Raw genomic sequence first — 13,214 nt, 5'->3', positions numbered from 1 at the left:
GAAAATTACTATTGTTATTCACAGAATGCTCCACCAATCTGAGAAATTAACCCTCTTCCCAACATGTCTAATTTACTTCTTCTTCAAATAATAGGCATGTTAAAGTTGATGCGGGTCCAGTGTCTAAATAATAAAAAATAGCTACTTTTTACTGAGTGCTTAGTATGTTGCAGGTACTCTGAATGCATTACATACAATCTCATTAAATCCTCACAACAACCCGGATGTATTATTATCCCTAATTGAACTGAAGAGTTAACTGAGACTCAGAGAGAAAAGTAATTTACCCATAGTTGTACAGTTACTCGTGCCTGGTACATAGCAAGTGCTGGATGAGTGATCATTAATGTTAGTTTATACTAGGAGGCACAGCTAGAATTTGAGTTGAGATCTAACACTCATCAAAGCCTTTACAACGGCCTCTATGTGGTTCTGCCTCATACAAATTGCATTGTCCATGTGAAGGAGGTGGGTCATGGCCAAATATCACTGGCAGGAATCCTTGTCCTAAGGGAGACATACTGCATATGTCACACTTTCAGTAGCTCTCTATTAGTTAAGAGCATGTGACATGTGAAACAATGATTAACAGAGAAGTCTCCAAACTTGGGTAGGGTACACAAAGAACTTTCTAGAAGTTTCTAGAAGCTGAATGATACATTCAGGGCTAATGGAATCTATGACTAGATTCTATTTGCAAATATCATCCTTTCTAAAACTGATATGCCCAAGACTGCTCTGTGGTCAAGGCTTCATGCCAGCTCTCCATTCCTGACTCCCCTACCCCACAGATTTCTACCACACAGGACACTCTCTTCTCCCAGGCCTGTCCTGTGTACACGCACATGAGACACCCATTCTGAAGGGTGCAGCCCTATGGGCACAGGGCTTGATGGGATGCTGGTAGCTTTGTGAGAATTTGAGAAAGATCATCTCTTCCTCCAGGTGCATGGAGTGTAGGGTGGATATTAATCCCTATTCATTCACACACTCAGCAATGTGCCCCTGTGCAGGTCATTGCCCGTACCAGTCTTACTACAGTGCATCGAATGTTCACTGTCTCAAAAATAAAAGCCCCATGGCTTTTTTTTTTAAGGGGCAGTTTCAAATATTGACTTCCAAGAAGCCTTGAAATACAAAGTTTTCTGGGGTTCTTTTAGAAGGTTTGTGAGCAAAACCATTTCATGCAGTTTGGGATGAAGAGACCTCTGGGCTGCCTCACAGCTTCCTTGAGCATGTGCTGTCTCACAGGACAACCCAACTGAAGCACCATCAATACTCAAAGATCTCCATTGAGTCAACAGAAGGGCATTTGCCAGTCAGGAAGGTTAGACACTCACTATTTCTAAACAAAGATTGCCGAGCATCTCCTAAAGCACAAAAATATAATTGCAGGCCAAGCAACAATAAAGATTGAATAACAGACTCATAAAATTAATGGCCAGAAATTCCACAGCAACATTTTCAGCCCAGAGTTTCTCTGACTTCAAACTGCAAATATGCCATTTGAAAAACAAAGATGGACTCAATATTTCAGTTCCCCAAGACACCCAATATCTTTAAGAACAGGACAGCCCACTATTCCTGTGACACTCAGACTCCATGGACATACTTTATTTTATATATATATTTATATATATAAATATATATTATATATATAAATATATATTAATATATTAATAATATTATTATTATTATATATTATTATATATATTATTATATATTATATATTTAATTATTCTTAGAACTTATAATTAAGTTCTTATAATTATTATATATTATATATATATTATTATATATATATAATATTATATTAATAATAATAATATTAATAATATTATTAATAATAATATATATTATATATATATGTGTATACACACACACACACACTGTTTTTTTTTTACCAAACAGAGGAAGTGTTGGTTGAGTGCATAACAGACTAATTTCTTAGCCCTTAACTACTCGAATGAGTATGATTTTCAGGTCAGTATTATTGGTATGATATAAATGCAGTTTTCTTGGGAGAGGTTGCTTTTTAAAATAGAGTTCTTAAGAAAGAGCTTCTACCTCACCTTCTCTTCATTGTATTTATGAGTCAAGGGGGGAAAAAGCAGGGTGCTGCCTCTGAAGTCACATGACAGGTGTGCCCCAGGGAATGAAGGAATGAAGTAATTAATAAACACTTAAAAGTTCCACCTATGTGTCACACATGGCACTAGGAGATAATAATAACATTAAAAGACAATGGTTATTCAGCACCTACCACATGACAGGTACTGTTCTAAGAAAGGTACATATATTTGCTCACTGAGGCCACACGGCATCCACTTTTACACAACTGAGTAGCTTGCCCACTACCACACAGCTAGTGGAATTTTTCTTCCCAAATGCATAATTAGGCATACACACACACACACACACACACACACATTTCTTTTATTAGTTTATTTTACAGAGTTTTTTTATATATTAAGGATAGCATGCACTCATTATATATTGAAGGATTTTTCCAAGTTTGCTGTACATCTTTTTTGTGTGTGGTGTTTTTGACAGTCTTATTTTTATTTATATTTCATTTATTTAGTATCAGACTTACAAAAACTTTCTCACCCCAAGATTATTTAATCTTCATCTGAATTTTCTCTAGTAACTTTCAAGCTTTATTATAATATGTTAAAATCTTTCTAGAACCTATTTTAGTTTAGAATGCATCTAATTTTACTCTATTCCCCATGACCCCTAACAGTTAGACAGTGTCTTAACATCATTTACTGGAAAGCTCATTATCCTATAATTCATTTATCCAACAAATCTTTATCCAGAACCTATGATGAGCAGGTGTTTTTCTAGGTCCTGGGGATACATTACATTACAATAGGGAGAGACAGATAAGGGCAACTAAACATGTAGTATGTTAGGTGGTGCTAAATGTGGTGGACAAAGAGGGGCTGGAATGGCTATTTTACACAGAGTGGTCAAGGAAGTTCTCTCTGAAATGGTGATGTTAGGGCAGAGACCTAGAGGAAGTGAGAAGCAACCTATGTACCCAGGGAAGGGCATTCCAGGCAGAGGAAACATGAGGTCAGATTATGCTTGGTGTGTTTGAAGATTGGCAAAGAGACCACTCTGACTGAAGCAGTGCCACAAATTAGGGGAGACATCACAAGGGTGTCAGAAGAAGTCAGAAGGGTAGCAGGAGTCATATCATGTAGAACCTGATAGGTTATCTAAGTACTTTGGATTTGGAGACTGGATAAGCGTAGCAGATTACATTTCCCAAAGATGGCCACAGGTATATCCCATGTGCTTGTTTGCAATGTGGCATTGACCTCAACCTCTTTGGATCTGGGCAGGCCTGGTAACTGCTTAGACCAATAAGAAAAGGTGCTGTAACTGTCCTGGGAGTAGCCCCCACTGCCTCTTAGTGGACCATCACGATGGAAAAACTACAACTACCCCAAGACCACCAGAAGCCCAAGCCACATAGAGAGCCCTGGAAGATGAGATGCCACATAAATAGACAGACAGGCCAAGGAGCCACAAGGCACAAGGCATGTGGATGAAGAAGCCATCTCAGAAGGGGATCCTCCAGTCCAGCCACCACCTAAATGCCTTAATTCCTGATCCACAGTATCCTGAGCAAAATTGAAAGGTTGTTTTAAGCCACTATGTTTTGGGATCGTTGGTCATCCAGCAATAGAAAACTGGAACAGCAAGGAAGGAGGCCCTTGAAGGGGTTTGAGCAATCATATGATTTGACTTGTTTTACAAGAATTCCTCTGGGTCTGTGCTGAGAACAGAGTGAAGAAGAGAGAGTGTAGAAAGGAAACAGTGTGCAGAGCAGGTAAGAAACCAGACAGTAGAGGCTGGAGTGGTGAGAAGTGATTTAATTCTGGATATATTTCAAAGGACACATAGATGGGATTTGCTGATGGATTAGATGTGTGTTGTGAAGGAAAGGTGTGAAGGATGGCTTTGAGGTGCTGGCCTAACACTGGGAGAATAGAGAAGGCTTTTATTGACACGAAAGGAAGCTGCAGGAGGAGCAGGGCTGGAGGCAGGGAAATCAGGAATTCTGTTTTGGACACGTTAAGATTATGAGGCTGAATATACATTCAAGTAGAGATGCTGAGTGTTGTCAGACAGCCAGGTGTCTAGTCAGAAGAGAGGTCAGGGCTGGGCAGTAAGTCTGGGCATCATTAGTGTTTCTATGGTCATATCAGACCAGATGCCCTAGGGAGTGAACGGAGACAGAGCAGAGAAGTTGGAGGACTGGACATTGGGCACTCCACCATCTAGATACTTGGAAGAATTGGAGAAGGAACCTCAAAAGGAGGTGGCGAAGGAGCCACCACTGGGATAGGAAGTAAGAGAGTAATGTTCTAGAGGCAGAGGGGGAAGTTGCTTTGGTAAGAAAAGAATGAATAAGAGTGTCAGATCTGCCAAAGAATCAAACCAAATGAAGACTGACCATTCTTTATATTACTGTCCTCATTCTTGATATTATTGATTCAATACATTTATCATACACTAAATTTGCATATGCGTGAGTGTATGTGTGTGTGAACTTTCTCCTCTCTCTCACTGATCCATCTGGAACCATATGACCACTGAAAATTTTTCTTTCTTTCTTTCTTTCTTTCTTTCTTTCTTTCTTTCTTTTCTTTTTCTTTTCTTTTCTTTTCTTTTCTTTTCTTTTCTTTTCTTTTCTTTTCTTTTCAGAGAGAGGGCACAATTAAGTGAGGGGCAGAAAGAGAGGGAAAGAGAGAGAATGTCATGAGGCGCAGAGAGAGAATGAGAGGGAGGGAGGGAGAGAGAGGGAGAGGGAAGCAGGGCTCACCGGAAGCGGGGCTCACCTGAAGCAGGGCATAAGCTCACCCAATGTGGGACTCAAACTCACGAACTGTGAGATCGTGACCCAAGCCAAAGTCAGATGCTTAATGACTGAGCCACCCAGGTGCCCCCACTGTAACTTTCATACCCAAGGCAAGCACCAAGTCTGCCCCCCTACCACTTTTTCTTCTCCACCCCCACCCCAAGAATATCCTCATTGTTCTAAACTAAAATTCATCAGAATTTTATATTGGAATTTTATCAAGTCCCCTTCTTCCCCAAATGCACTGAAAACTTTATTTTATATATGTATTTTTGCATACAAATTAGTTTGGTGAGAGTTAATACTGAGTCTGCTTATCTAGTCTCCACACGTTATGTGTTTCCATTTATGTTTCACAAACCTAAGTAGATTTTTTTCATATAGTCTCATGTGTTTTCTCTTAAGTTCTTTTCTAGGTATTTAAATTGTAGGTGCTTTTGTGAATTATATCCCTTTTTCTCATATTTTCTTACTCACTATTTTTTAATAAGAAATCTATTTTTGTATAAAGAACTCTCTTATTATTTCTAATGATTTTACAGGTGATGCAAACAGATTTCAACACCTTTGTTATTTTCATGGGCATGAGGTTTCACAGCTATGGAATCAGATAGCCAATGTACAAGGCTGTCCTAATTTCTGCTGATAAAATTATTCCTTGTTTGGAGAATGGGATTTAATATGCCAATATTTCAAAGTGTTTCACAAAGATCTCCATGATTTCCAGGTGCTCTGAGAATGACTGTAGCTACCCATTTCAAATTGTCCCAGATATTTCCAATTTCAAATATTTTTCCCTTTGTTAACCCATGAGTCAGACCATATGTCCTTTGATCTTTGCTTCAGAAAATATTGTCACGGTATTTAGAAACAGGGACAGCTGAGGCAAAGTTGTAACATATGGGATGTTTTTCCTCTGAGCCCCTCTCTCCTCAGCATTTTTCCTGGTTATGTGTGCCTAGAGCACACACATGCATGTGTGTGCGCACGTGCGCGCACGCACACACACACACACAGTGGTGTCCTGGAGGAAAAGGGGTTTTTTATTCAAACAATACCACATGTGTTGCTGCTGTGTAGCCTGGACTCGGGGTCGCCTTAAGGCTGGCTCAGGTGGGAGGTTTCAGAGCTGGGAAGTCTGGGTTTGAAGCTCACATCTAACCGTGTGTGCTTGGGCAGGTCACTTAACCCTAGAGCCTCTATTCTCTATATGTGAATATCTACATAGTAGGGCTGTTATGGGGACTCCAGAAATGACTAAAAAATGCTCGGGGTAGGTAAGAGCTGAGGAAACAGTACTCATTACTTTGATTTAGAAGGAAGTTCCATTTATTGCCAGGTCCTTACGAAAATCCCTTGGTCTCATGCTGTGGAAGGAAAGCAAAGCTGGAGATGCAAAGTGACCAGAACGAGAATATAGGAAGCAGTGGGACCTTAGTCTCCTAATTCCTCCTTTTGTACACTTATCTATAGAAACAAACCACCAATGGCTGATCTCTCGCATTTATAACTAATCAGCCTCCACCCAGAGGCTGCAGTGTGGTAACCATGGGGCAGACATTTGCATTTTTGGCTGTCACCTTCCAACTGTCCACCCCTTCCTATACCACTCCATTCTTCCTTTTGAGGATGCTCCCTAGTGCATAGCTTTGGGAGGTAGGACCTAAAGTCAAATGGACAGACCTGACCTTTCCCTAGGGGCAGGTATGTGACCTAGATGCAGCTCATCACACTCTCCCTTCTTTCTAGGATTCTGTATTTTACATAAGTAATGGCCCCAAAGTGGGGACACTTGAGGTCACATCTGTCACAGTGGTCCCCACATTACATGGCCCAGGCTGTGTTCACATTTTCATTACTGTGGTTCCTGATGGTGTTCTTACTGCCTGGCCTTCAGATCCCCTCTCTTGCTGCTCTACTTTACGTCTGGTCAGCCCCCAAAATTGTTTCAGAAGATTGCCTTTTTGTTTAACACAGCTTGATTTGGTTCCTCTCTCTTGTAACAGCACACTGGCTCATAACAGCCAGATTCCAAGACAAAAATAAGAAAAGAAGCTCATCCCACTTAACAAGAATTTTCTTACCACAGTCAACCCCTGTTGCTTGAGAGAAAGGTGAACTCTTAGAAAACATGACTAAATGGGACACCATGACTGAGTTGAAGTTCTATATTATCACATTAGAGAGGATTTTGGAGTAGAATGGTCTTTCAGCTTGCAAATTTAGCATCAAAGGTGGCAAGAGGATGGAGAGAAGAGGGGTAGTGAATATCCTGCAACTCTCAACTCAAACACAAACTCTTCGTACACTTTTAGGAAAATGTGAAACAATTTCTTTTTTTCAGAATGGGGAAAAGGAAATGCTGTATTTGCCCTTTGTCTCTTCATTTTCCACTGTTTCAGCATTGCTCCTTGGTGATGAGAAAGCTGCCACAAAGCATTTTACTAGTTACCTGATTGCTATCCTACTTAACACGTTCCGTGGTCTGCTGGCTGATGGTAGTTTAAGCAGGATCTAATTGGTAACATATTGTCGATTGAATTAAGTGCCATATGATAGAGATTTAAACCATGGTAATTTTTCCATAAAGAAAAATCTGTCAACAGACTACAGCAGAAGACCATTAATAAATCAAATTGTCATGTTTATTAGTTATCACGGGAGTCTAGTTGTCTTGTATTCATGATAGCCCCCCATTTTTAGCACCGATAAAAGGTATAAAGAGGAATCTTTGGCAAGGCGCTTCTCAGTAGGCTCACATATGTACACAAATACTTGCTTGTATTTTAATCACGAGAAAAATGGTGCTACTTCACTTTAAAAGGAACATGGATTTAGGCTGTTTTTTGGATGAGGGATAATGTTTTTATTTTCTTGCAGTTATGTTTTAAAACATTGGGAATCAACACATTGATAATCAAAGAAAAGCCAATGAAAACAAAAATGAGAACACCATTTGCTGATCAGATTCACAAAAAATAAAAGAACTGGTAAAATGTAGCACAGGATTTATAGAAGAGCAGTCGCTGTAGTTTGATTTGTAATATTATAAAAGTTGGCAATAAATTAACTTCCCATATATGGGGAATGATTCAACAGATTATGGAACACTGGTGCCAGGAAGTGCAAAATAGCTATTTCAAAGAATGAGCTAAATCCCACCTAATAACACATCATTAAGAACCAACATCATTTATCCTTTTCCTTTCCCTTTTCTTTTAACTGCCTGTACTGAAAGTCGCTTTCAACATTTTTCTCCTACATGAATAAGAAAGAATAGTACTTTATAAATGCTCCGTCACTGGAATCTTCTAAAACCCTGTGAATATGTAGGACAGGTTATTATACCCACTCTACAGGTAAAGAAACTGAAGCGTGGAAGAGAAAGTGATTTACTGAAGGAGACCCATAGCTCTCAACCTCAGGAGGCAGGATGCAAGGATATAAGTCCTTCCTCTGAACTGATATGTAGAATAAAGGGTCTAGAAATCAGAGACCAGCATCCAGCTCCTCCCCATACCTTTAAATCCCAGCATGACTTTGAACTTGTTTCTTAATTCTCTAGGACCTGGCTTCCTCATCAGTCACATTTCAACACCACTTAGTACTGTAGAGTATAGTACTGGCACTAGGAACACAGCCTGGAGATGGTCAGACCGCAACTCTCCCCAATCCCACCCAGCTTTGCACCCTTAGGCCAGCTATCACCTATGGTCTAAAAAGGCACCATCAAGGGATCTGATGCGATAACATGAGAAGGCATGTAACAGGGGAGCACACATGAGAGACACTGAATGCATGCTATGTACTGTTCTTTGGATGCCAGTTACACACATCTACTTCCCAGGTTGCTGTGCACGTGGGTACACAAGAGGTATAAGAGCTTGTATAATCAAACCTGCCAAGCTCCGGAGCCTTGCTCCTCCCGCCAGTGGGACTCCTAGGGAAGTCTGCCCCAGGCTCCTTTCCCAGCCTCCCGCTCACTGCACCTTTGCAGGGTTTACACTTTGTGTGTCAGGTGTCCTTGTTCTGGCCTCATCTGTGTCTCCTTCTACGCTCATTTACCTACCCCACAACCTACCTTCAATCTTTCCCACTCTTCTACCATTTCCCTTCAAGTCTGACAGCTTAATTGTGAAAAAGAGGAGGATAATGATGATGACGATGATGGCCACTAACACTTATTGAGCCCTTTCAATGGGCCAGGCACTCTCCTAAGCACTTGACATCTATTAGCTACACTAAACCTTACTTAAGAGGTAGAGACTATTGTACCCATTTTACAGACATCAGGACTCTGATGCAGAGTGGTATAATGAATGACTTGCCCAAAGTCACAGCAAGTGTTAGAGTTAAGATTGGAACTCAGAAATCCAGTGAATGAGCAATGTATATTTTTCCATTTTCTAAATGCAAAATGAACAAAAATGACTAAACACTAAATGCAGGTGATGCCCAGAGGAAGAGAACCACAGTTGAACAAAAACCTTAGCACATTGTTTGTGTTACTTTCACTGTAGTAATTTCACATCAGCAGTGAGATGAGAAACCTTGACAGACCTAGGTAGAGGAGGGAACTCTTCCCACTTCCCACTAAGGAGCAAATGCTTTTGAGAAAAGCAGACACCATAATTTTTTTACTTGATTAGTGTGTACACTCAAGACTAAAGAATGAGCTTACTGCCACTTCTTTGCTGCTGTGGGTGCTGCTGTGGGTACTGGGTAACAGTTGGCTTGAGCTATTTTTGTTGCGATATCAGGTCACAGAATACCCGAACGGTCTCTACCTCATGGAATTTACAACCCTTTGAATAAAAGGGATTATGAACTGCATATTTAAATATGATTTCATTTTTACATTTGTAAGAGCCTGAATAGCAAGGAATTCACATATTAGGAAAAAAATCCTTTGTCATACCATTAGTTCTCTGCCTGCAAAAATATTGTCACTATTGCTATTCTGTATTCTAGGTGTGTCTATGTGTGTATATATATGGGTGTATATATACATATAATGTACCATATATAAATATATATGCATGATATGTGTACACCCAAGCATACATGCGTACATAGTATATAATGTGCTGTCTAAAGAATACGAGATAGTGTTATCAGACCCTGTTGATGAGCAGGCCGTGTGTTCTGAGTTACTTATGAAGAAACAGTGACGGCCTTAGGGTAAACCTTCCTGTAACCAGGCCTCTGGGAAATCATTCTCTGTGACCATTCACAGGAGTCTATGCTGTGACTATGTCATAGGCTCTTTTTTGGCCTAAATGAAGTTCAGACATACTGTTCATAAGGCTCGTAGGCCTAGCTATCATCACAAATGGTGTCAGCATGTCCACATCAAGATTGTATATTCTTCACATGATCCACTCACATGAATTCTGTGACCTTTTCTGATCATGTTCCAAGTCTGCCTCCACAGTCTGTTCAGCCATTCACCCAAGGTTGCATTATCTCTATAGGGTGCAATGGAGGTGCTCCTGGCTGCCCAGTCCTGAGGAGGAGGGCCAGGCTACCCTGATGCATCCCCCAAAAGGGAACATACAAAGCAGTAGTTACTTCTTCTCCACCCAAGGCAGCCCAGAGGACCCAGACGCTCTCTGGCTTGATCTTACCTCTCAACTTACAGGCTCCTTTTCTTTCCCTCCCAAATAAGTCGTCCGATTTCTTTCTTCTGAGGCTGTGTGTAGAGCTCCCGTCTCACTGGCAAAGCTTTCTGAATGGCACTTTCTATATAAACAGGAAGAGTGTGTGTGGTCGCGACTGAAGTGTGCAGGTGCTGATAGAGGATGTGAAAGTGTGGAGGCGAGTGACTAAACCAACCAGTGTCATTTCCCCACCAGACACCCAACTGCCCTCCTGTTACCCACTGCAGGGCAAAGGCTACCAGAAAGCTGAAAGCAAGAGCCTGGACCCCACTCTGGAGGACCACCTGACACAAACCAGAAGAATATGGTTGGTATATTGGCCAAGGGTGAACTCTACTGCTCTGCCTCTCCCTAACTCTATATAGACTCCTTAAAAGAATCCCAGGAACATTTTTGGAATCCCTTAAATACATTCTTATCATCAAGTACATGGATTTAAATGGCCTACTTAACTTGTCTGAAGTTCTGCTGGTTCCCCAAACTTCTCACACACAAGAGACCATAATGAAAAGCCTTATCTTGCCTCTGGTCTATAATAAGTCTTCTAGAACTTTCTAGAATACATTTTCAGTGGGAGAGAAGGTGCACTAAGTGAGTAATCAGATGACCCAAGTCTGCTCTATTTGTAGCATTTCTATCACCTCATCTCCATTCACTAGTCAACCCACAACATTAGGGCTTCTTGCCTCACTCACTTACTTCCTTTCTACCCCATTCATCTCTGGAATTACTTTCACTAATGTCACCAGGGAGCTTACTGATGGATACTTTTTTCAGTTCCTGTCTTATCTGTCCTCCTGCAGTGTTTGATACCAGTGACCATGTCTTTCCTTCTGGAACTTCTCTCTTGTCCTCCATACTCTGCATTCTCCTGGTTGGGATCAGGTAATCTCTCTTATTGTCAGGCTTCCATTCCTCTGCCAAAGTTCCCACCCCCTCCAGGGCTATTAATCTAGTGGTTCGTGTTCTCCACGGGTGGCCTCTTCTCAAGCCCACATCCATATATTCACAAGTCTCTGCTGCTCTCCCATGACGTCCCCCAGACACTCTGGCCCAACTGGCCAAAATGAAACCCTAGTCTGTAACTCATCTACCTTTCCATGAAACCTGTAAAATCCTTCCTGCCTTGTTACCAACTTGCTCCTGTTTTCCACTCCTGAGTTTGCCTACTTCTGACCTCTTGCTTTGTCCTTGGCAAGCTTCTTTGGGTTTGATCCTCAATTATCCTTGTCCACACAGGACCACTCATCTGTATCCTCAGGCTATATTTACTTCTTGACATACCTAGAAAATGCTCCATGCAAGCCTATGCCAACCACTGGGAAATTATCCAAGCATTGACCACATCAGGTCCCTGGCAAGGGGAAAACATTTCTTTCTCTTATATTCAAATATTCAAAACAGAAATGGGGAGTCCTCCTACCTTCTTTCCTTTCTCATATACTCCTCAACATTTAATCCTCAAGCCCTGTCAATTCTACCTCTTAAACCACACCTAAATTTGTTCTCTCTTCTCCTTTCCTAGAGCCACGCCCTTACTCCAGGCTTCATCAGCAATGCCCCAGTCCTGAAAGGGGCATGTGGACCCAAGGCATGCAAGAAAATTCACTGAGTTGGGGGAAGGAAAGTCTTGAATACTGTGCTTACTTGTTTTGTTTATTTGTATTGAGGGTAGATTCACATAACATGAAATTAAACATTTACCATTTTAAAATGCAGAATTCAGTGACACTGAATATATTCACAATATTGTGCAACCTACCAGCTCCATCTAGTCCCAAGACTCACGTTTATTTTTATGTCATACTTTTAGTGTTTACTTTTTGTGGACATTTTAATGCAGGTAGTGTATGAATACACTTGTATTATGATCATTTGTGAATAATCATATATCCACTGAGAATCTTTTATGAAGAATTCTTTACCAAGGAGGATGTATGATCAGAAATGTGGACACACATAGTCTCCAAACTCATCTCCCAGGTAACAGGCTCTAGAGTATTTTCCAAACTGCCTCCAAATTTTATTTGGAAGTGACTTCAAAAAGGATAACATTACAATCCCCTCACCTCAAACCCAGTGTTTAAACTCTTCAATGGCTCCCCATCATCTACAGGAAAATCCCAAATTTCCACCACTGGGTAGACAAGGTGTTTGATGCAGTAGCCTCTGCCCTCTGCAACATCATCTCTTGCCATGCTCACTACCTCCCTCCCTCCTCACCACCCAACAATACCACACCACTGGTGATTTTATGAACATGCAGGCTACTTTAGGTCACTCTTTTCTCATGCTATTTCCTCTTTAGGGGATGCCTTTGCTTCTACTGGCTATCAGGCAAGTCCCCACAGACACTAAAAATCCTTCCTCATTACTCCTCTCTGAGTCATAATTCATGACACATGCCAGCTACCACTATAGCCATTTGTCTCCATGTTGGATGGTACCACAGCAATTTGGTGGTTAAGAGGGTGGGCTCTGACATCAGAAAGACTTGGGTTTGAATCCTTCCTCTACCATTTACTAGTTGTGGAATCTTGGGTACATTACTTAAGTTCAACCTCCTCATCTATACAATACCCACGTCAGAGTGACTGCATAAATTAAACAACATCAAGCATGCACAGGGCAAGTATCAAGTAAGTAGTCGGGAAGAGCATAGCTATTTTATTTGTTTC

The 13,214-nt window shown here is 41.0% G+C and overlaps 1 protein-coding gene across 8 annotated transcripts in view; it reads right to left on the bottom strand.

The window, feature by feature from the left end:
• AFF3 (ALF transcription elongation factor 3) overlaps positions 1-10,624 on the bottom strand; it is a 570,287-nt gene extending 559,663 nt beyond the window's left edge. For 5 of the 8 annotated variants that reach the window (XM_053890583.1, XM_053890586.1, XM_053890587.1 and 2 more), the window contains exon 1: positions 10,504-10,624. The gene's annotated coding sequence lies outside the window, so the exon portion shown is untranslated. The remainder of the gene's footprint in view (positions 1-10,503) is intronic. The other 3 variants (XM_053890590.1, XM_053890591.1, XM_053890592.1) reach the window with 1 other exon arrangement.
• Between the last annotated feature and the right edge of the window lie 2,590 nt (positions 10,625-13,214).

The sequence above is a fragment of the Panthera pardus genome, unplaced genomic scaffold (assembly GCF_024362965.1).
Source record: "Panthera pardus isolate Hobbes unplaced genomic scaffold, ASM2436296v1 HiC_scaffold_25, whole genome shotgun sequence".
Lineage (NCBI taxonomy): Eukaryota > Metazoa > Chordata > Mammalia > Carnivora > Felidae > Panthera > Panthera pardus.
Note: the sequence above shows the minus strand (reverse complement) of the source record. Positions and strands in the feature narration are given on the sequence as shown.